The sequence below is a fragment of the Tamandua tetradactyla genome, chromosome 26 (genome assembly GCF_023851605.1).
Source record: "Tamandua tetradactyla isolate mTamTet1 chromosome 26, mTamTet1.pri, whole genome shotgun sequence".
NCBI classification, from domain to species: Eukaryota; Metazoa; Chordata; class Mammalia; order Pilosa; family Myrmecophagidae; genus Tamandua; species Tamandua tetradactyla.
In genome coordinates this window covers 19,929,070-19,952,952 of record NC_135352.1, presented here as the reverse complement: position 1 = coordinate 19,952,952, position 23,883 = coordinate 19,929,070, and the positions used below count along the sequence as shown (strand labels likewise).

Sequence of the window (23,883 nt, the reverse complement as noted above, 5' to 3'; positions counted from 1 at the left end):
CCCTTGTATTCCTATCTTTTGAAGTGTTTTCAACAGGAAAGGATGTTGAATCTTGTCGAATGCCTTCTCTGCATCAATTGAGATGATCATGTGATTTTTCTGCTTTGATTTGTTGATATGGTGTATTACATTAATTGATTTTCTTATGTTGAACCATCCTTGCATACCTGGGATGAATCCTACTTGGTCATGATGTTTAATTCTTTTAATGTGTTGTTGGATACGATTTGCTAGAATTTTATTGAGGATTTTTGCATCTGTGTTCATTAGAGAGATTGGTCTGTAGTTTTCTTTTTTTGTAATATCTTTGCCTGGTTTTGGTATGAGGGTGATGTTGGCTTCATAGAATGAATTAGGTAGTTTTCCCTCCACTTCGATTTTTTTGAAGAGTTTGAAGAGAATTGGTACTAATTCTTTCTGGAACGTTTGGTAGAATTCACATGTGAAGCCATCTGGTCCTGGACTTTTCTTTTTAGGAAGCTTTTGAATGACTAATTCAATTTCTTTACTTGTGATTGGTTTGTTGAGGTCATCTATGTCTTCTTGAGTCAAAGTTGGTTGTTCATGTCTTTCCAGGAACCCGTCCATTTCCTCTAAATTGTTGTATTTATTAGCATAAAGTTGTTCATAGTATCCTGTTATTACCTCCTTTATTTCTGTGAGGTCAGTAGTTATGTCTCCTCTTCCATTTCTGATCTTATTTATTTGCATCCTCTCTCTTCTTCTTTTTGTCAATCTTGCTAAGGGCCCATCAATCTTATTGATTTTCTCATAGAACCAACTTCTGGCCTTATTGATATTCTCTATTGTTTTCATGTTTTCAATTTCATTTATTTGTGCTCTAATCTTTGTTATTTCTTTCCTTTTGCTTGCTTTGGGGTTAGCTTGCTGTTCTTTCTCCAGTTCTTCCAAATGGATAGTTAATTCCTGAATTTTTGCCTTTTCTTCTTTTCTGATATAGGCATTTAGAGCAATAAATTTCCCTCTTAGCACTGCCTTTGCTGCGTCCCATAAGTTTTGATATGTTGTGTTTTCATTTTCATTCGCCTCGAGGTATTTGCTAATTTCCCTTGCAATTTCTTCTTTGACCCAGTCGTTGTTTAGGAGTGTGTTGTTGAGCCTCCACGTATTTGTGAATTTTCTGGCACTCTGCCTATTATTGATTTCCAACATCATTCCTTTATGGTCCGAGAAAGTGTTGTGTAATATTTCAATCTTTTTAAATTTGTTAAGACTTGCTTTGTGACCCAGCATATGGTCTATCTTTGAGAATGATCCATGAGCACTTGAGAAAAAGGTGTATCCTGCTGTTGTGGGATGTAATGTCCTATAAATGTCTGTTAAGTCTAGCTCCTTTATAGTAATATTCAGATTCTCTATTTCTTTGTTGATCCTCTGTCTAGATGTTCTGTCCCTTGATGAGAGTGGTGAGTTGAAGTCTCCAACTATTATGGTATATGAGTCTATTTCCCTTTTCAATGTTTGCAGTATATTCCTCATGTATTTTGGGGCATTCTGATTCGGTGCGTAAATATTTATGATTGTTATGTCTTCTTGTTTAATTGTTCCTTTTATTAGTATATAGTGTCCTTCTTTGTCTCTTTTAACTGTTTTACGTTTGAAGTCTAATTTGTTGGATATTAGTATAGCCACTCCTACTCTTTTCTGGTTGTTATTTGCATGAAATATCTTTTCCCAACCTTTCACTTTCAACCTATGTTTATCTTTGGGTCTAAGATGTGTTTCCTGTAGACAGCATATAGAAGGATCCTGTTTTTTAATCCATTCTGCCAATCTATGTCTTTTGATTGGGGAATTCAGTCCATTGACATTTAGTGTTATTACTGTTTGGATAATATTTTCCTCTAACATTTTGCCTTTTGTATTATATATATCATATCTGATTTTCCTTCTTTCTACACTCTTTTCCATATCTCTCTCTTCTGTCTTTTTGTATCTGACTCTAGTGCTCCCTTTAGTATTTCTTGCAGAGCTAGTCTTTTGGTCACAAATTCTTTCAGTGACTTTTTGTCTGAGAATGTTTTAATTTCTCCCTCATTTTTGAAGGATAATTTTGCTGGATATAGGAGTCTTGGTTGGCAGTTTTTCTCTTTTAGTATTTTAAATATATCATCCCACTGTCTTCTAGCTTCCATGGTTTCTTCTGAGAAATCTACACAAAATCTTATTGGGTTTCCCTTGTATGTAATGGATTGTTTTTCTCTTGCTGCTTTCAAGATCTTCTCTTTCTCTTTGACCTCTGACATTCTAACTAGTAAGTGTCTTGGAGAACGCCTATTTGGGTCTAATCTCTTTGGGGTGCGCTGCACTTCTTGGATCTGTAATTTTAGGTCTTTCATAAGAGTTGGGAAATTTTCAGTGATAATTTCTTCCATTAGTTTTTCTCCTCCTTTTCCCTTCTCTTCTCCTTCTGGGACACCCACAACACGTATATTTGTGCGGTTCATATTGTCCTTGAGTTCCCTGATACCCTGTTCAAATTTTTCCATTCTTTTCCCTATAGTTTCTGTTTCTTTTTGGAATTCAGATGTTCCATCCTCCAAATCACTAATTCTATCTTCTGTCTCTTTAAATCTATCATTGTAGCTATCCATTATTTTTTCTATGTTTGCTACTTTATCCTTCACTTCCATAAGTTCTGTGATTTGTTTTTTCAGTTTTTCTATTTCTTCTTTATGTTCAGCCCATGTCCTCTTCATGTCCTCCCTCAATTTATCGATTTCATTTTTGAAGAGGTTTTCCATTTCTGTTCGTATATTCAGCATTAGTTGTCTCAGCTCTTGTGTCTCATTTGAGCTATTGGTTTGTTCCTTTGACTGAGCCATATTCTCAATCTTTTGAGCGTGGACAGTTATCTTCTGCTGCTGGCGTCTGGGCATTTATTCAGATTTCTCTTGGTGTTGGACCCAGCAAGGTTGTAATATTTTTCTGTGAAATCTCTGGGTTCTGTTTTTCTTATCCTGCCCAGTAGGTGGCGCTCGTGGCTACCTACTGCGGTTTGTCTGCGGGTCCCACCAGTAAAAGGTGCTGTGGGACCTTAAACTTCGGAAAACTCTCGCTGTCCTGGGGGTTCGCTAGCCGAAACGGCTTGAGCCGGCCCGGTGTCCGAACGCAGGGAGGGTTGCTGGTCGCCGCAGCCAGGGAAAGAGCCCGTCCGAATTTCCTAGTCGGCCCTGGGCAACAAGAGTGGCGGGAGGGCACCAGCGGCAGCGGCCCGCCCGAGAGAGTGCACGTTCCCCGGGAGTCACGGGTTTGGAAGGGGCCTCCCCCACCCGTCACCGTTCTCCGCAGCCTGGGGGTTTCCGATCCAATTCTCTCAGTTGGTCCGGGGTCTGCGCGTGGTGTGGGCGCCAGCCGTCTTTGTTTCAGGGGACCGCCTCTCCAATTCTCCCAGCCGGCCCGGGAAGGGGGAAGGGAGTAACTCTGGCTGCTTGCCACCCCGCCCGGTAAGGCCCGCGCGCCTCGGCGATCTCACCCGAGCTGCTTCTCTCAGCCAGCCAGCCGTTCCAGGATGGGGTACGCTGTCTTTTTTATCTCTGTTGTGGCTTTGGGTGCTTTCTGTATCGTTTCTACTCCCCTAGTAGGTGTCCTGGAGAAGAAACTAAGATCCGCGCGTCTTACTAAGCCGCCATCTTCCAGGAAGTCCCTAATTCTTTTTTTTTTAATTAATTAAAAAACAAAAAGAATTATCCAGGAAAAAAATTATCCAGAAAAAAAAAAAAATGTGTATGCACCTAACAACAGAGCTTCAAAATACATGAAGCATAAAGTGATAGAATTGAACACAGAAAAAGATCCACAATTATAATTAAAGACTGAAATGCATAAAAAGTAGGAAGTGGGAGCATAAAATATTATGTCCAGGATTATACCAGATGACTCTCCACTGAAAGTTTAAAATTTTAGAAATTAGAAATTTAGTATCAGATTTACCAATATATTTCCCTTTTAAGTCCAGGAGAATTCTAGCATCTCCCAACATGGATGCACCATGCTTACAGGAAATTTTCAATCTGATAGCTTTTCCTTCAGTTGAGAGTAAAAAATGAAATAGGAAAAAAATGAATATAAGCAAATTATGAAGAATAAAGAATGTACCAGTTAGTCTGAATATTCAGAGGGAAAAACGGATCTTAAAATCATTTTCCACAGAAAACAAAAGAAATTTGTACATTATTTGCTTCATGTCATTATCAGGTAACATGTCATCATCAAATAACATCAATACTTTATGAAACAAGACCAGGATGCTATAAGAAAACATTTATTGGATAGGCTATGTCATTATACAATGGGAGCTGCTAAAATTTGAAAAAGTCTCTGGAGTATTCACTGTCTGATGCCTGCCCATGCAGAAAAAAAAAAAGTCTTTGGGGTAATTTTTAGTAGAATTTAAAAGCCACTTAACCATGAGAAGAGTGATATAGCTTGCTTTATGATGCATAAGAAAGCATAGAACTCGGTTTCCAGGAGGGAGCCTGTATGATGAAAGGCAGAAGGGTTCCCTCCTGGGCCTGGAGGCAAGCCTGGTAAGGTGGCTCCTCCCGGTGGATGAATCAGAGGCCAGTTCGTGCCTGGGGACACAACCAGGGAGGGTGGTGCCATGCAACACCTGAGCCTGGGAGGGCTGTGGACCCCTGTGGGCAAGAACTCCACAATGTCCAGTTTCTCACAGTTCTTGAAATCGACAATACCTTACACCCATTTCATTCCACCTGGTTGCTGCAGAAGAACAACTGCAGGCCTGGGTCACGCAGGTTCTGGCTGGCCAGGACCAGGTTCTGGCTGGCTTGGCCACAGGTACCTTCTTGGAGCCCCACGTGAGAAGATGCATCATCTACAACTTGAGGCCTATACGGCTGGCCTTTACTGTGGTTTTCTTTGTGGTGATATAGGCTAAAAACCACTCTACTGGTCAGATATTTCTCCTGGAGAACCACTGAGTGGGCATGCTGCTTGTGACCCTACCCTCGGCAACCCTTATCCAGATTCTCGTGTTCATCTTCTAGAGACACCAGGGAAGACCAATACAGTACGCCTAAGGCTGACGTCTGCCACTGGAGCCCTCCGGTGACACTGGGTGCTGCTGAGGATGACAGACACATGGAAGGCCACAAGAGTGTAATCTAGTTCTTTTTGTCTACTTTGACCTGCAGGACTGCATATAGGTTTTTTTGTATGACTTCGTTTAAGAAAGACTAGCGAAGAGTCCTTGCTGAGAAGCATATTGAGTTGGTTGTGCATTGGCATGGAGACCGGGATGAGCTCCATAACAATGGAGGGGCCTGAGAGCTTTGTAGAGATATCTTCCCTTCTGCCCAGAAGTCCTCCTTCCAAAGAGAGTCCTCTCATGCATACTGAGCTTCATTAGCTTATCCCTGAGGCCAACCCAAAGGAAATGACCCAGCAACTATTGGCAGTATTTGGTGGCCACTACATCTGGCTCTTGGTGACCTCCCATCTCCCACAGGCAGTTAAGACAGAACACCAGTCTCTGCATGGGTTCCTTCCTCTGCCTGCCCATAGAAGCCCACATTCTGGGCATGGGGTACTGCCCATTGCTGGCCAGATGACTCTAAGGACTAAAGAACTCATCTGTCTGCAAAACTGAAGGTGAGAAGTGGGGGAAGCCCCAGGGGCCCCAGATGGCTGATGGCAAACTCTAGGCTAGGAGAGAAGCATCTGGAGGCATGTGGAATGTGGTCAATCATGTCAGCAATGGGAGTGACATTCTCAAGCCCAGGACCCTGCACAAAAATGGCTGATTGACATTTCATACTGACGCACGGTCTTTTCAGAAGCTGGTGGTTGCTGAGCTGTTCCACTTTAAGCCACCCTCTGTGCTCCTTAGAACTGTGAATGTAGATGGAAGGGGCAGTCTCCCTCCCTTTCATTGCCTGGGTCGTCCAGGAGATGTGAGTCCATGGCCAGTCTGGGGTGCTCAGTTTTCCAAAGCTTGGTCTCAGATGATGCTCCCAGCCCCATCCCCTTCATATCAGAAAGGGTAACTACTTTTCATGGCATTGTCACAGATCTCTAGAATTTAAGACTGCTTTTCCCCAGTCTGAAAAAAAGACACATTCTTAGAATTTTCTTCCATTTTTCTTCTCCAATATTTTATCAAAAACAGTGGCACCTGGTGTTGTCTGTTGGCACACAGGCTTGCAGGAGACAGAAAAATAAATGACAGATGATTGTTAAATGGGCATATTTGGAAGAGACTGATCCTATTTGTTTTGAGAGCTTATTTTGTTCAAAGACATGAATGCTTGTGGTTATGATTTTACAGTGCAGTCTCAGAGCAACAGTCATGTTGGCTGACAGTAACACTGGAATGAACGTGGAATGAAGTGTAACCAATCACTTGTGGAGTTCTGTGAAGAGTTCAGAGGCTTCTGGGTGCATTGATTCTGATCAAGTTGGAAGACCCACTGACCTATAGACCCAAGTCCAAAAGTCCTGGCCAGGCATCTAAGAGTTCCACAGCTTCCAAGACCTGATCTCCACCTGCCAATTTGACTTCATCTCTACGAAATCCTTCCATAAGTTAAAACTTGCCTGGACTGACATAACTGTTTCTCACTACCTGTTGGACTCCTATGTAGGTTTCAAAGCTCAGCTTTCCTCACCCCTGCTCCAGGAAGTCTTCCAACACAGCTACTGCTCTCTCCTTCCTTAATATTCCTGATGTATGTGCTGACTACACTTATGTTTTATACTAATGAACACATGCCTGTATTTCCAGCTACACTGTCTGTTCTGAAGGACGAAGTCTGCATCTTAAACTTTTTGTTCATGGCAAAGAACTGCTAAAGAAAAGAAAATCCTGTAATTGATTGCTGTCGACTCCATAGCAGTTTCACAAACTGCTGTCCAGATTTAGTTGAATGACGAGGTTGTCACAGACCTGGATTTTGGTCCTGACTCTGACACTTGCTAGCTTTGTAACTTCTATCAAGTTTCCTTTTGCTGGGCCTCAGTTTACTTATCTGTAAAATGGAATGAGGATCAGGGGATTCTGAAGGGCCCTTGCAGAGTTGGAGTTCTGGGAATTTGCAGGTTCATCAGCATCCTCTTGACCCCTGCCTGTCTGTCTGTGATACCTGCTACAGCCCCAAGAATGAAATGCAACAGACTGAAAGGTCCACTACATGTTGTGGGGAGGTGGTGAAGGGAGCCATGCTACTCAACATCAATAAAATAAACGATTATTTTTGAGTTTCTGGCTATTTCAAAAAGACCAAAAAAATAAAAAAAATTAAAAACAGGAGATAAAATTATTTTTGTTTCTTTCCAAATATATGACTGTCCCTGGAAAATTTAACAGGACAATTAGGAGACTACTATAACTGAAAGGGTCATTCAATAAGATGAATGGTTATAAAATAAAGATACAAAAGATTGATATAGTTCTACAAGCCAATAATATTGTTAGAAAACACAATGAAGTAGATTGCAAGTAGACAGTACAGTGAGGTAGTATATATGCTCATTTTAAACAAATGCAAAAATGCTGTGTATTGTTTATGAAATACATATTATAGCATGCAATTATAAAAATCAGATGAGAATACATATTAGCTTCATATAGAAGTTACCTTTGGAGAGGGAAGCAACTGAAGAGATGAAGGCACATCCCACTGAATCTGTAATGTTTTGTTTCTTTAAAAGAATTTAAAGCAAATATGGCAAAATATTAACAAGATTAAATCTAGACATGCAAGTATCTGAACTTGGTTATATATTTGAAACATTTTATGATTTAAAAATTAATAAAATAGAACTGAAAATTCCATTATCAATGGAACAAAAACAATATATAGAAATAAGCAACAGAAAACATAATAGAGCTTTAAGAAGAGTACTATAAAATATTATAACATTTTATAAAATAAGACAGAAAAATTGCAAACCGTAACATGTTTTTAGATGGGAAAACTCAGCATTAGAAGTATGGTGTTTCAGTTTGCTGTAGCTGCCAGAGTGTAATTTACCAGAAATGGATTGGCTTTTCAAGTGGAATTTATTAAGTTACAAATTTACAGTTCTAAGACCATGAAAATGTCCAAATTAAGGCACCAACAAGAGGATACCTTCACTCAAGAAAGGCCGATTGCATCCAGGTTCCTCTATCATGGAGGAAGGCATGTGGCAGCATCTGTTGGCCATTTCTCCTGGCTTCTGGTTTCAAACAGTTCTCTCAGCTCCTGTTTCCAGTGGCTTTCTCTCTTAGCATCTTTGGGTCCTCACTTAGCTTCTCCAGGATGAACTCTGGGTTTCATCTCTTAGTTTAACATCTCTAAATATCTGTGCCTTGGTTTCATCTCTCTACTCTCCGTATTGCCTCTGAGCTCTCTTTATTTTTTCTGCCTTTTATTTGCTTCATAGAGGGCTCCAGTAAAAGCACTGAAACCCACTTTGAGTGGGCAGGTCACATCTCTGTGGAAATAAATTAAAAGTTCACACCCAACAATAGGTCTGCCCCCAAAAGATTGGATTAGAAGAACACAGCTTTTCTGGGGTACATAACAATTTCAAACCACCACAGATGATAATTGCCCATAAATTTATTTAGACCAATAATGCAACATAAAAAAAATAATAATAAAGCCCAGCTATATTTTAGAAGAACATAAGACAAAGCAATTCTATAGTTATCTGTAAGAATAAATATGTGAGAATAGCCAAGGAATTTTTTAACTTTTTCCACAAGACAGTAACACATTTTGTAATGGAATAATTAAATAATGTGAAACTGGTATAAGAATAAAGTGTTGCAACCAACAAAACAAAGCCTGGAAATATTTATTGCTACATAAAATACTAGGTTAAGGTACTGCTTTCATTTCAAAGCAGTAATGAAAAGATAAATAATTTAACAAATACTGTGTGACAATTGTTTATTAGGAGAAAAAAAGGATGACTCTAAATAATGATCTTATAATATCAAATACAGATGAATTAAGGATTTAAATTTTATAAAATGAAATCATAACGGAATTATAAGAAAACAAGTAAACATCTGATTTCAGGATGCAGAATATTTTAAAGGTAAAAGCAGGATGTTAGCAGTACATAAATATAAAAATATAGGTAAGAGGAAAATCAATAATAAAACAAATATCCCAATAAATAACTCACAAAAGGACTTACATAGATGAATCCTCAAGAAAAAAAACAAAACAGGCCAATAAAATGAATGCAAAGCTTTTCAAATTTACTAGCTCTCAAATCAAGTTAATACAACAATGAAGAAAAAGCTTTCTATGGACATTTGATCTTTGATAAGGCAGTCAAGCCAACTCACCTGGGACAGAGCAGTCTCTTCAATAAATGGTGCCTAGAGAACTGGATATCCATATGCAAAAGAATGAAAAAAGACCCATCTCTCACACCCTATACAAAAGTTAACTCAAAATGGATCAAAGATCTAAACATTAGGTCTAAGACCATAAAACAGATAGAGGAAAATGTTGGGAGATATCTTATGGATCTTACAACTGGAGGTGGTTTTATGGACCTTAAACCTAAAGCAAGAACACTGAAGAAGGAAATAAATAAATGGGAGCTCCTCAAAATTAAACACTTTTGTGCATCAGAGCACTTCATCAAGAAAGTAGAAAGACAGCCTACACAATGGGAGACAATATTTGGAAACGACATATCAGATAAAGGTCTAGTATCCAGAATTTATAAAGAGATTATTCAACTCAACAACAAAAAGACAGCCAACCCAATTACAAAATGGGAAAAAGACTTAAACAGACACCTACCAGAAGAAGAAATACGGATGGCCAAGAGGCACATGAAGAGATGCTCAATGTCCCTGGCCATTAGAGAAATGCAAATCAAAACCACAATGAGATATCATCTCACACCCACCAGAATGGCCATTATCAACAAAACAGAAAATGACAAGTGCTGGAGAGGATGCGGAGAAAGAGGCACACTTATCCACTGTTGGTGGGAATGTCAAAGGGTGCAACCACTGTGGAAGGCAGTTTGGCGGTTCCTCAAAAAGCTGAATATAGAATTGCCATACGACCCAGCAATACCATTGCTAGGTATCTACTCAAAGGACTTAAGGGCAAAGACACAAACGGACATTTGCACACCAATGTTTATAGCAGCGTTATTTACAATTGCAAAGAGATGGAAACAGCCAAAATCTCCATCAACAGAAGAGTGGCTAAACAAACTGTGGTATATACATACGATGGAATATTATGCAGCTTTAAGACAAGATAAACTTATGAACCATGTAATAACATGGATGGACCTAGAGAATATTATGCTGAGTGAATCCAGCCAAAAACTAAAGGACAAATACTGTATGGTCCCACTGATGTGAACGGACATTCGAGAATAAACTTGAAATATGTCATTGGTAACAGAGTTCAGCAGGAGTTAGAAACAGGGTAAGACAATGGGTAATTGAAGCTGAAGGGATACAGACTGTGCAACAGGACTAGATACAAAAACTCAAAAATGGACAGCACAATAATACCTAATTGTAAAGTAATCATGTTAAAATACTGAATGAAGCTGCATCTGAGCTATAGGGTTTTTTTTGTTTTTGTTTGCTTGTTGGTTTGTTTGTTGTTGTTGTTTTTTACTATTACTACTACTTTTATTTCTTTTCTTTATATTAACATTTTATATCTTTTTCTGTTGTGTTGCTAGTTCCTCTAAACCGATGCAAATGTACTAAGAAACAATGATCATGCATCTATGTGATGATGTTAAGAATTACTGAGTGCATATGTAGAATGGTATGATTTCTAAATGTTGTGTTAATTTCTTTTTTTTTTTCCGTTAATAAAAAATAAAAATAAAAAAAAAAAAAGAAAAAGCTTTCTAATATCAAAGGAGCATTTTTTTAAAACAGCAATCCCTTTGTCAAAAAAATGAAAGTGCTCTCCTATGTTTTAATGAAAGCTTTATAAATTTGTTCTGCCTTTCAACAAAACAAATTAGAGGAATATATCAAAAGCAATACTGTTCATACCTCTTGATCTCATAACTCCAGGTCTATGAATTTATTCTAATGAAATATAGTCAGAAATATTTACCAGCCTTTATGTACAATGAAAGTCATCATAGTATTATTTATAACAAATAGGAGAACAAGTTAATACTTAAGGATTAGCTGAGTGATACTAATGTAGCAATGGAATGGACTACTGCTTTTGTTGTAGCTAAAATCTCGCTTTTCTGGAATAATTAATGAAAGGAAAAATGTTTATGATATAAAATTTTTTAGTAATATACACATATATGAGGAAAATATGTAAAAATACCAATGTATATTTCTAAGTGGAGAGTATAAATGATTTTTAAATATATTTCATTGGTTTCATATATATTGCTTCTAACAGTTCTTAGACTTTCCAAGTCCTTTCCTTCTGTTCTTACCAAAATGCACTCCAGCCAAACTTTGACCATGTGTAGCTCTGTGAAACTCCTTTTGGTAGTTCAGCAATGTCTGCTTTGCTAAATCTGGTAGTCAACTTTCAGTCTTCATCAAATCTGAGCTACTATAGCATTGGACAAAGTTGATCACTCCTTCTTCCTTAATGTACATTCTTTATTTGGTTTCCAGGATACCACATTCTCTTAGTTTTCTTTCACACCCACTGTCTTCCCATTCTGTCTCCTTTGTTAATTCTTCTCTTCTCCCTGAGCTCCACACAGTTCGATTCTTTGTCTTCTCTCTCCTGATCCATTCATGCTAACTCCTTTGATAATACTATCCAATCCCCTAACTGTAAATACTATCTAAAATCACAGATATATTTTTCTAAGTTAGACCTCTATCCTAAACCCCAGACTCATATATTGAACTGATTGAATCCATGCAAGCCCTTTAATGTCAAATAGTAGATATTTCAACAATAATAAATCTAAAGCTGAACTCCAGGTTTTGTCTTTCTGTCCTGGGATATATCATGACACTGGTGTGTGATGTTTAGGTGCGAGGTGGCTGGGAGAGGCTACTGGGGAGTGGTTTGAATTATGCTTTGAATATGTAGACCAGAATGTCCAGAGGGGGTTGCAAAAAGCCCCTCTTAGTGTGAAATGGAAAAGGGCAGGAAGCAAGGGGGGCTGGGACCAGAAAACTCTCCATTTGCCTTCATGTTTTGCCTTGAAACTCTGAAAGAGCCAAGAATCCTAAATTGGCTTTTAGAAAGTAAAGAGATAATGCAGCGTATCTGTAATCCATTCATTTCCCTTACAAAGTTATTAGAATATTCTTGCTAAAAACAAGTAGGCTGGGTTATTTCCATGACCTGTAAGAGTGTAATTTTTTTTTTCATCGAGAGATTTCCAATTTCTTTATATCAAGCTTATGGCAATAAATCTATGATAAATAAATAATACTGTTACGGGAGCACAGCTGACACTGGCACTCTGAGCTGAGTCCCGCTCCAGGTTCAGAAACTCACTGTGAGGAAGAATTCAAGGATGAGAGAATATGGTGAAGGCAAACAGCAAGATTTATTGAAGGGGGAGTACACATGGAAATGAAGTGAAATCAAACAGCAAAGTTTTATTGAAAGAGAAGTGCATGCTACAGAAAATTAGTGCAGGCAAACTCAAGCTAAGAGTCATGCTCTGAGTGGCGTGAGTTTACTTGTTTTGCAGGAACTTTAACCTATACTAATTTCTTTATTTTTGCTCTGTGATTATCAGGTGTTCATATTGTTGTTTCAAAAGAGTTAATTACCATCTGCACTTGTGGCCTTCTTGTTATATGTTTATCACGTTGTTTCAAAGAGTTCTGCCTATTGGCTGATAGGAAACTAGTCTGCAGCCTTTGCAGCCAGAGCAAAGGGGTGAGGTCATGTCTCAATTCACCCTGGTGTGCTGGAGGTGAAACTTTTAGGATTGGGTGGAGAACTAGTGACCATAGTCTACTTGCCCTATTCTAATCTGCCTCAACTCCTCCCTGAAAGAGTTAGATACCCTTAATCTTACAGGGAGATGGAGGATTGAATTTTTCATGTCTTACCAGGGATTTCAGGGGTTTTTGTTTGTTTTTTTATCCACTTTTGTTTTGAATTTCAATTTTTTGTTGTTGTTGTTAAGATAGCTTTAACCTTTGGCCAGCTTATTCCAACCACTTACTTTTTAAAACAAATAGGCCAGCACTGCTATATTATCATTTTTTTATCTAATTGCTCTGAAGGGCCTGTTATTAAAGTGGAAGTGAAAGTCCATATTGGTTAGGGGGAAAAGCAGGGTTTTATAATGGGCATAGACAAAGAAGGCACAGAGATAAGAGAATGCGTGCAAGAATGTGCATAATTGCTGACAAAGCTAGAAGAGTTGGCAGATATTAGAAAATACAAAAACATCATTATGTTATAATTCACCTTGTCCCACAGCTCTTACAATCTTTCTGCCACCTCTTCTGCATAAGTCTCTGAGTGCAGGAATGGGAGGGTACAAGTTTATATCTTGCAATGTTGAGAAATGAGACACAGCAGCATCTGGGGGAGAGGCAAGAATGTTTCAGCTCACTTAGAACTGTTTTGATTTCCTGTCCCTTCATTCTTCCATACAATGATGTTTTAAACACATTCCAATGTGTATAGCCATCCTATGTATTCCTGCACAGCTAAAATCAGAAGCATTAAGTTTTTCAATACTGTTATTATTAGGTTTGTATGTCAATTTGGCCAGATGATGGTATTTAGTTGAAGGGTCAAACAAGCACTGGCCTAACCATTACTTCAAGGACATTTCATGGTTGGTTAATAAACCCAAAGGCTAGTTTATTAAATCACCAGTCAGTTGATTACATCTAGGATCAACTAAGGGGAGTGTCTTCCACAACAAGAGAATCCAATCAATTGGATTTAATCCAGTCAGTTGAAGCCTTTTAAGGGAGAGGTGATGATGTCAGCACACACACAAGAGAGAACTTTCATTTCAGCCAGCCAGCCTTTCCTGGGGAATTCATTGAAGACCTTCATCAGAGTTGTCAGCTTGTGGCCTACTGTTTGGACTGGTGCATCCCCACTTTGCATCAAATACTTTTGCAGAATCTCATATATACAGCCATCTCTTGTTGCTTCTGTTTCCCTAGAAAAACTTGACTGATACAAATATACAGAGAAGTTTGATGCTTAGGATGTCTTACTTAACAGCTATCCAGATCAAGCCATCCCACATAGATGTAACAGATGGGCAGGTCTTGTTTAGATGTTCCCCAACAATAGAAATAACATACTGAACAGAGAGTGAATAGTTATAGAGAGTATTAGAATTGTGTAGTTGCCACGTTGGGGGACATGGGTAATTTACAGTTATTATTTAATCCTTCAGTTAAGTAAAGACAGTGGAAGAATATTCCATGGGAGGCCAGAGCTACTTGAAGCTGAAACATATTTACATATTCAACAGTCAGTCTGGTTGTGGAGTGCTGCTACAGTCGCAGCTTAATTAAGGAAGACAGATGAACTTAGATGAAGCAGGAAAGAAGCCCAGGGCTCAAACATAAATGTTTAGTGGGCACCCAAATGGGAAGGACTCCTATGAGTAAAATTACTGTAAAACTTTCTCCCATAGGGCCTAGGGTATCTACTGCTAATAGGTGGGTGTTAGGCTTAGAGTACCATAGATATTGTCATGCCATAGGAACAGATCTTAATGCCAGTTGTGTTCTGTTAGGTTCTAACCAGATCACTTTGACAGTAATTTCCTTAGTAGATATTTTTCTTGTGCATACTTCATATTGTAGCATTGTCAGTTTCCTCAAGAACAGGAAGATGGGCTCCAGTGTTCCACTGGTCTCTCTGGCACTATGCAACAGATCCAGTGTGGAGACAGTGTCCACGGAAAAGCCAAAGTGACTGAGCCCTTTTATAATGGGGAAAGCTACAAGTGTTGGTGTTAGTAAGGTGTTTACATCCAACTTTGAGGCATGACCAGAATATTGTGGCTGATACCTGTGTAGTTTTGGAGGACCACAAAAACCAGAGTAGCCAATAACTCAAATGGGAAGAAGGCATGCACAGCACTAGAAGTTTGGTTTAAACATGTAAGCACTTTAGTTAAAACAAGAGGTCCAATTTCTTCTTCACATTTGACTAGGGTTATGCTAGTTAATGGTAGGAATGTAATTTATATACTTGCCTTCCTTTCTTTTAAAAGTCTCTTTTTGAAGATGATGCTCTGAATTAGATCTGTTTACAAGCACTTTTGAGAAGCAGAGTAAAACAATGTAACAGAAAAAGAAATTTGGCTGTTTCTGTGACATATATTTAAAATAACTAAAACCATAACTAGCATTACTATTTTGTCTAATATTTTGCAGATCAGTAACCAATAGAAGAGAAAAATCTCTTTTAATTTTTATAACACTGTCTAAACATTTTTTTTTATTAATTAAAGAAAAAAAGGAAATTAACACAACATTTAGAAATCATTCCATTCTACATATGCAATCAGTAATTCTTAACATCATCACATAGATGCATGATCATCATTTCTTAGTATATTTGTATCGATTTAGAAAAAGAACTAGCAAAACAACAGAAAAATATATAGAATGTTAATATAGAGAAAAAAATAAAAATAATAATAATAGTAAAAAAAAAGACACAAACAAACAGACAAAAAAAACCCTATAGCTCAGATGCAGCTTCATTCAGTGTTTTAACATGATTACTTTACAATTAGGTATTATTGTGCTGTCCATTTTTGAGTTTTTGTATCTAGTCCTGTTGCACAGTCTGTATCCCTTCAGCTCCAATTACCCATTATCTTACCCTGTTTCTAAGTCCTGTTGGTCTCTGTTACCAATGACATATTCCAAGTTTATTCTCAAATGTCGGTTCACATCAGTGGGACCATACAGTATTTGTCCTTTAGTTTTTGGCTAGACTCACTCAGCATAATGTTCTCTAGGTCCATCCATGTTATTACATGCTTCATAAGTTTATTCTGTCTTAAAGCTGCATAATATTCCATCGTATGTATATACCACAATTTGTTTAGCCACTCTTCTGTTGATGGAGATTTCGGCTGTTTCCATCTCTTTGCAATTGTAAATAACGCTGCTATAAACATTGGTGTGCAAATGTCCGTTTGTGTCTTTGCCCTTAAGTCCTTTGAGGAGATTCCCAGCAATGGTATTGCTGGGTCATATGGCAATTCTATATTCAGCTTTTTGAGGAACCGCCAAACTGCCTTCCACAGTGGTTGCACCATTTGACATTCCCACCAACAGTGGATAAGTGTGCCTCTTTCTCCGCATCCTCTCCAGCACTTGTCATTTTCTGTTTTGTTGATAATGGCCATTCTGGTGGGTGTGAGATGATATCTCATTGTGGTTTTGATTTGCATTTCTCTAATGGCCAGGGACATTGAGCAGCTCTTCATGTGCCTCTTGGCCATCCGTATTTCCTCTTCTGAGAGGTGTCTGTTCAAGTCTTTTTCCCATTTTGTAATTGGGTTGGCTGTCTTTTTGTTGTTGAGATGAACAATCTCTTTATAAATTCTGGATACTAGACCTTTATCTGATATATCATTTCCAAATATTGTCTCCCATTGTGAAGGCTGTCTTTCTACTTTCTTGATGAAGTTCTTTGATGCACAAAAGTGTTTAGTTTTGAGGAGTTCCCATTTATTTATTTCCTTCTTCAGTGCTCTTGCTTTAGGTTTAAGGTCCATAAAACCGCCTCCAGTTGTAAGATCCATAAGATATCTCCCAACATTTTCCTCTAACTGTTTTATGGTCTTAGACCTGATGTTTAGATCTTTGATCCATTTTGAGTTAACTTTTGTATAGGGTGTGAGAGATGGGTCTTCTTTCATTCTTTTGCATATGGATATCCAGTTCTCTAGGCACCATTTATTGAAGAGACTGTTCTGTCCCAGGTGAGTTGGCTTGACTGCCTTATCAAAGATCAGATGTCCATAGATGAGAGGGTCTATATATGAGCACTCTATTCGATTCCATTGGTCGATATATCTATCTTTATGCCAATACCATGCTGTTTTGACCACTGTGGCTTCATAATATGCCTTAAAATCCAGCAGCGTGAGACCTCCAGCTTCGTTTTTTTTCCTCAAGATGTTTTTAGCAATTTAGGGCACCCTGCCCTTCCAGATAAATTTTCTTATTGGTTTTTCTATTTCTGAAAAATAAGTTGTTGGGATTTTGATTGGTATTGCATTGAATCTGTAAATCAATTTAGGTAGGATTGACATCTTAACTATATTTAGTCTTCCAATCCATGAACACGGTATGCCCTTCAATCTATTTAGGTCTTCTGTGATTTCTTTTAACAGTTTTTTGTAGTTTTCTTTGTATAGGTTTTTTGTCTCTTTAGTTAAATTTATTCCTAGGTATTTTATTCTTTTAGTTGCAATTGTAAATGGGATTCGTTTCTTGATTTCCCCCTCAGCTTGTTCATTACTAGTGTATAGAAATGCTACAGATTTTTGAATGTTGATCTTGTAACCTGCTACTTTTCTGTACTCATTTATTAGCTCTAGTAGTTTTGTTGTGGATTTTTCTGGGTTTTTGATGTATAGTATCATATCGTCTACAAACAGTGATAGTTTTACTTCTTCCTTTCCAATTTTGATGCCTTGTATTTCTTTTTCTTGTCTAATTGCTCTGGCTAGAACCTCCAACACAATGTTGAATAATAGTGGTGATAGTGGACATCCTTCTCTTGTTCCTGATCTTAGGGGAAAAGTTTTCAATTTTTCCTCATTGAGGATGATATTAGCTGTGGGTTTTTCATATATTCCCTCTATCATTTTAAGGAAGTTCCCTTGTATTCCTATCTTTTGAAGTGTTTTCAACAGGAAAGGATGTTGCATCTTGTCAAATGCCTTCTCTGCATCAATTGAGATGATCATGTGATTTTTCTGCTTTGATTTGTTGATATGGTGTATTACATTAATTGATTTTCTTATGTCGAAACATCCTTGCATGCCTGGGATGACTCCTACTTGGTCATGATGTATAATTCTTTTAATGTGTTGTTGGATTCGATTTGCTAGAATTTTGTTGAGGATTTTTGCATCTATATTCATTAGAGAGATTGGTCTGTAGTTTTCTTTTTTTGTAATATCTTTGCCTGGTTTTGGTATGAGGGTGATGTTGGCTTCATAGAATGAATTAGGCAGTTTTCCCTCCACTTCTATTTTTTTGAAGAGTTTGAGGAGAGTTGGTACTAATTCTTTCTGGAATGTTTGATAAAATTCACATGTGAAACTGTCTGGTCCTGGACTTTTCTTTTTAGGAAGCTTTTGAATAACTGATTCAATTTCTTTACTTGTGATTGGTTTGTTGAGGTCATCTATTTCTTCTTGAGTCAAAGTTGGTTGTTCATGTCTTTCCAGGAACACGTCCATTTCATCTAAATTGTTGTATTTATTTGCGTAAAGTTGTTCATAGTATCCTGTTATTACCTCCTTTATTTCTGTGAGGTCAGTGGTTATGTCTCCTCTTCCATTTCTGATCTTATTTATTTGCATCCTCTCTCTTCTTCTTTTTGTCAATCTTGCTAAGGGCCCATCAATCTTATTGATTTTCTCATAGAACCAACTTCTGGTCTTACTGATTTTCTCTATTGTTTTCATGTTTTCAATTTCATTTATTTCTGCTCTAATCATTGTTATTTCTTTCCTTTTGCTTGCTTTGGGGTTAGTTTGCTGTTCTTTCTCCAGTTCTTCCAAGTGGACAGTTAATTCCTGCATTTTTGCCTTTTCTTCTTTTCTGATATAGGCATTTACGGCAATAAATTTCCCTCTTAGCACTGCCTTTGCTGTGTCCCATAGGTTTTGATATGTTTTGTTCTCATTTTCATTCGCCTCAAGGTATTTACTAATTTCTCTTGCAATATCTTCTTTGACCCACTCGTTGTTTAAGAGTGTGTTGTTGAGCCTCCACGTATTTGTGAATTTTCTGGCACTCCGTCTATTATTGATTTCCAACTTCATTCCTTTATGATCCGAGAAAGTGTTGTGTATGATTTCAATCTTTTTAAATTTGTTAAGACTTGCTTTGTGACCCAGCATATGGTCTATCTTTGAGAATGATCCATGAGCACTTGAGAAAAACGTATATCCTGCTGTTGTGGGATGTAATGTCCTATAAATGTCTGTTAAGTCTAGCTCCTTTATAGTAATATTCAGATTCTCTATTTCTTTATTGATCCTCTGTCTAGATGTTCTGTCCATTGATGAGAGTGGTGAATTGAAGTCTCTAACTATTATGGTATATGTGTCTATTTCCCTTTTCAGTGTTTGCAGTGTATTCCTCATGTATTTTGGGGCATTCTGGTTCAGTGCATAAATATTTGTGATTGTTATGTCTTCTTGGCATTAATGCCAGGAGTGCCGTTTTGAGGCCACTTTTCCCACATTCTAACTTATGGTGACGCCAAGCAATATTACAATAGAAGATAAGCTTTTCTTTTTCAGCTCAGTGGTTGGTAGGCCATTCTGATTTTTCAAGAATCCACAAAAACTGTGCTTTGGAAGTCACGCCCCTCGAAACTGCCCTCCCCTTGGCCTTTTCTCTTTATCTGTTTTTCCTGGCCACTGCTGTCCTTATTCTTGTCACTCTTAATGGCCTCTTTCTCCCATCTGGGTGGGCTGCTCACTATGAATTCCTCATCCAGTACCTTCCCCTTCCTTCAGTGATTTGGGTACATTATCTCTTTTTTCTGGATCTCTCTTCTCCCTTTGCTTCCAACTACAAAGTCCAGGTAATTTTTTGTCTTCTCTGCAGTTATTCATCCTGTTCTCCTTTGCATATGGCCTTTGTATGAATCTCACCAAAACCCCTATTTTTTCAAAGACATGGAATTTCTCTTCTTAGGAAAAATAACAGACAGTGAATAAGCATCTTCATGGGAAGGCACAAGGTGATGTCTGCTGGGTGCTGCATTCCAAATGTCTGGGTCTCAGGTTGGCTCTGTCAGTTCTGAAGCAACTGTTCTGCAAATGTCTGCATCTGTGTCAGGTCTGAAATTTCTCCAAAATGTTTCCCCTTATAAAGGACTCTAATAACTAATCAAGACCCACTTTGAACGGGTTGAGTTACATCTCTGTCTAATCAAAGGTCTCACCCATAATCAGGCATGCCCCATCTCTGTGGAGGTAATCTAATCAAACATTTCCACCCTACACTATTGAATTAGGATTAAAAGAAATGACTGCCCCCACAAGATCGGATCAGGATTAAAACATGGCTTTTCTGGGGTACATAATAGATTCAAACTGGCACACTCACCAAAATGATGTAACTGGAGTTTTGTTGACATTGGCATCCTGAGCTGAGCCCTGATCCAGATTCGGAATCTTACTGCAAGAAAGAATTCAAGGATGAGAGAATAGTGAAGGCAAACAGCAAGATTTATTGCAGGAAAGTACACCCAATAATAAAGAGAAAGTGAACAGCAAAATTTTATTGAAGGGGAAGAACATGTTTCAGGAATTAGTGCAGGCAATCTCAAGAGAGAGTCATTCCCAGACTGGCATGGGTTAGCTTTTTTTTTTTTTTTTTTTTTATTTTTTATATTTTTTTAAATTAATTTTAAAAAAAGAAAAAAATTACAGGAAAGAAACACAAACATTCCCAATATTTGATCATTCCATTCTACACATATAATCAGTAATTCACAATATCATCACATAGCTGCAGATTCATCATGATCATTCTTAGAATATTTGCATCAATTCAGAAAAAGAAAAAGACAACAGAAAAATAAATCGAAAACAGAAAAAAAAAACCATACACACCATACCCCTTACTCCTCCCTTTCATTGATCACTAGCATTTCAAACTAAATTTATTTTAACATTTGTTCCCCCTATTATTTTATTTTTATTCCATATGTTCTATTCATCCTTTGATGAGGTAGATAAAAGGAGCATAAGACACAAGGTTTTCACAATCACACAGTCACACTGTGAAAGCTACACCATTATACAATCATCATCAAGAAACATGGCTACTGGAACCATGTTCTACATTTTTAGGCAGTTCCCTTCAGCCTCTCCATTTCCTCTTGGATAACAAGGTGATATCTACTTAATGCATAAGAATAACCTCCAGGATAACCTCTCAACTCTGTTTGGAATCTCTCAGCCATTGACACTTTGTCTCATTTCACTCTTCCCCCTTTTGGTCAGAAGATTTTCTCAATCCCTTGATGCTGGGTCTCAGCTCATTCTAGGGTTTTTCTCAATTCCATGATGCTGAGTCCGAGTTCATTCCCGGATTTCTGTCCCATGTTGCCAGGAAGGTCCACACTCCTGGGAGTCATGTCTCACGTAGACAGGGGGAGGGTGGTGAGTTTGCTTGTTGTGTTGGCTGGAGAGAGAGGCCACATCTGAGCAACAAAAGAGGTTCTCTTGGAGGTGACTCTTAGGCCTAATTTTAAGTAGGCTTGACCTATCCTTTGTGGGGTTAAGTTTCATATGAACAAATCCCAAGACTGGGGGATCAGCCTATAGCTTTGGTTGTCCACACTGCTTGTGAGAATATCAAGAATTCAACTTGGAGAGGTTGAATTTTCCCCTGTTCTCACCATTCCCTAAAGGGGACTTTGCAAATACTTTTCTGCTCACTGATCAAATCACTCTGGGATTCATTGGAGCATCACTCTGAACAAACCAACAAAATCTCATATCTTACCTGAGATTCCAAGTACTTATGGTGTTCAAACTATCTACAGAACTTATATTAGGAAATGCACTAGTCAAAATACAATTTTGTATCAAATAAATATTTTTTGCTTTAGTCTCACACATAAGTTGAAATTTTAAAATATTAATTACCATCTATTTTCAGCACCCGGCAGTAATGACATTCCTTTGTTCTTCCTCATGCAAAAACATTTTTTAAATTTGTACATTTAGTTACTATCATTATACACTCTAGGCAATCCTAGATTATACCATCTCAACCTTTGTCGTCTGTCTTTCTTTCTGATTTCATTTGTGCCCCCAGCCCTCCTCCCTCTATCATTCTCACATTCAGCTTCATTCAGTGTTTTAACATAATTGTATTGCAGTTAGGTAATATTGTGCTGTCCATTTCTGAGTTTTTATATTCAGTCCTGTTGTGTAATTTGTATCCCTTCAGCTCCAATTACCCAATATCTTATCCTATTTCTATCTCTTGATGGTCTCTGTTACCAATGAAATATTCCAAGTTTATTCACTAATGTCAGTTCATATCAGTGAGACCATACAGTATTTGTCCTTTTGTTTCTGGCTAATCTCACTCAGCATAATGTCCTTAAGGTCTATTCATGTTGTTACATACTTCACAACTGTATTCTGTCTTACAGCTGCATAATATTCCCTCGTATGTATTTACAACAGTTTGTTTAGCCACCCATCTGTTGATGGACATTTTGGCTGTTTCCATCTCTTGGTAATTGTAAATAATGCTGCTATAAACATTGGTGTGCAAATGTCCATTTGTATCCTTGCCCTCATGTCCTTTGAGTAGAGACAGCATATAGATGGGTCCCATTCCCTAATCCATTCTGCCAGTCCATGTCCCCTGATTGGGAAGCTTAATCCATCAACATCAGTGTTCTTACTGCCTGGGCTTTTTGTCTTTTGGCTTTTATATGTCCTTCTAATTTTCCTTCTTTTTACCTTTACTCATGGTCTTCCTTTCTACACTCTTCTCCGCACCTTTCTCTTCTGCCTTCGTTTCTGTCTCTAGTGCTCCCTTTAGTATTTCTTGCAGAGCTGGTCTCTTGGTCACAAATTCTCTCAGTGATTTTTTGTCTGAAAATGTTTTAATTTCTCCCTCATTTTTGAAGGGCAATTTTGTTGAATATAGAATTCTTGATTGGCAGTTTTTCTCTTTTAATAATTTAAATATATCATCCCACTGTCTTCTTGCATCCATGGTTTCTGTTGAGAAATCTATACATAGTCTTACTGGGCTTCCCTTGTATGTGATTGATTGCTTTTCCCTTGCTACTTTCAAGATTCTTTCTTTCTCTTTGACCTCTGACATTCTGATTATTAAATGTCTTGGAGTATGTCTATTTGGATCTATTCTCTTTGGGGTACGCTGCACTTCTTGGATCTGAAATTATAAGTCCTTCGTAAGAGTTGGGAATTTTCAGTGATAATTTCCTCCATTAGTTTTTCTCCTCCTTTTCCCTTCTCTTCTCCTTCTGGAACACCCACAACATGTATATTCATGCGCCTCATATTGTCCTTCAATTCCCTGAGTCCTGCTCATATTTTTCCATTTTTTCCCTATATTTTCTTGTTCTTGCCGGATTTCAGATGTTCCATCCTCCAGTTCAGAAATCCTATGTTCTGTCTCTTGAAATCTACCATTGTAAGTTTCCATTGTTTTTTTTTTTTCATCTCTTCTACCATGACTTTCATTCCCATAAGTTCTGTGATTTGTTTTTTCAGACCTTCAGTTTCTTCTTTTTGTTCATTCCTTGCCTTCTTTATATCCGCCCTCAATTCATTGATTTGGTGTTTGATGAGGTTTTCCATGTTTGTTTGTATGTTCTGAATTAAATGTTTCAGCTCCTGTATGCCATTTGAATTGTTGGTTTGTTCCTTTGACTGGGCCATTGTTCTAGTTTGGTAGCTGCCAGAATGCAATATACCAGAAAGGGAATGGCTTTTAAAAGGTGTGATTTAATGAGTTGCTAGTTTACAGTTCTAAGGCCGAGAAAATGTCCCCATTACAACAAGTCTATAGCAATGTCCAATCAAAGGCATCCAGGGAAAGATACCTTGGTTCAAGAAGGCCGATGAAGTTCAGGGTTTCTCTCTCATCTGGAAAGGCACATGGTGAACACCATCAGGGCTCCTCTCTCAGCTGGAAGGGCACATGGC

At 38.0% G+C, this 23,883-nt stretch overlaps 1 pseudogene; it reads left to right on the top strand.

Moving 5' to 3' along the window:
* The first annotated feature begins 4,454 nt into the window (after positions 1-4,454).
* On the top strand, positions 4,455-5,632 carry LOC143669576 (transmembrane protein 268 pseudogene; annotated as a pseudogene).
* Positions 5,633-23,883: the final 18,251 nt, after the last annotated feature.